Raw genomic sequence first — 1,169 nt, forward strand, 5'->3', positions numbered from 1 at the left:
AAGCTAGCAAGCTGCCATCAAGATGCAACGATGGGTCTCTCCTCGTCCAGAGCAAAGAAGAATGAAGAAAACCAAAATTCATGGAAACAATTAGTCCTAGAGACTGGTACACCATCCGATCTGCAGCCTGTACAACTATGAGACCAGAAGAACTTGATGGTGACCGGCTACCACTGCCATCCACTTGGAAGGGGATCTATGTTGGAGATCCTTGATAGAGAGGGAGAACAACATGGAACAAAACTCAAAATCATTTGGAGAAAAAAAAGAAAAGGTAGGGATCAGGTTTGCTGGTCCAATAGAGCCTGGTGGAACCACTGAGACTATGGCCCCTAGCTGCCTTTCAGGTCTGGAATTGAACCCACACCTGTGGTTTCCAGCCGAACAAAATACAGGTATATGAGTTGAACATTTACCGCAAGTAAATACACTCCTTGGAGAGAACAATCATGGGAGAAAGAAGGGCTGCTTATGCACAGGGAGACAGCTCAGTTGGCAGGAGTGTATGGAGAGATGGACACTGGGAAGAGGTAACTATGGGGAGGAAGTGGGAAGAGAGCTGTTGCATTGTGGTAAACTGTGGTCAATGACATGAGACAAAGTATATGTGAACTGCTGTTTGGAAAGTGAATTTGCTCTGTAAATCTTCACCCAAATCACAATTTAAAAAAATGGAAAAAAAAAAAAAGAGTGTAGTAAGAGAAACTGACTAAATGAAAATATTCCATCTAAGCGGGCCTTATGTACTTTGCTTCGGACCTGTTTTTCTCTAAGCAGTGTACTCAAACCCTAAAGATATGCAGGATTAACATTCATAGCTTCTTGGAATCTCATTATTAGCAAAACAAACATAGGAGAGAAACATAGTTTAAATTAAAGTTCTATTAATTCAAAATGATGCCTGTAATTATTAAAATACTTATGAGGGTATACTTACAGGAAGAGTTTGAGAAGCTCAGGGATATGTCAAAGGGAGTTAATGAAGGCTTTTATGCTCATCAATGACAAGGTCAGATATATATTTTAGATCAATAACTTACTCTGGGGATGTTGTGAAGAACAGATATGAGGGAGTAAAGGCTAGAAACAGGACATCCAGTTAAGAAGGTCTAGTCTAGCTCTGGTAGCATAGTGGCTAAGGCACTTGACTGCTAACCAGAAGGCTGGCG

Source organism: Orycteropus afer, unplaced genomic scaffold, assembly GCF_000298275.1.
Source record: "Orycteropus afer afer isolate SDZICR_OR568_19922 unplaced genomic scaffold, OryAfe1.0 scaffold00023, whole genome shotgun sequence".
NCBI classification, from domain to species: domain Eukaryota; kingdom Metazoa; phylum Chordata; class Mammalia; order Tubulidentata; family Orycteropodidae; genus Orycteropus; species Orycteropus afer.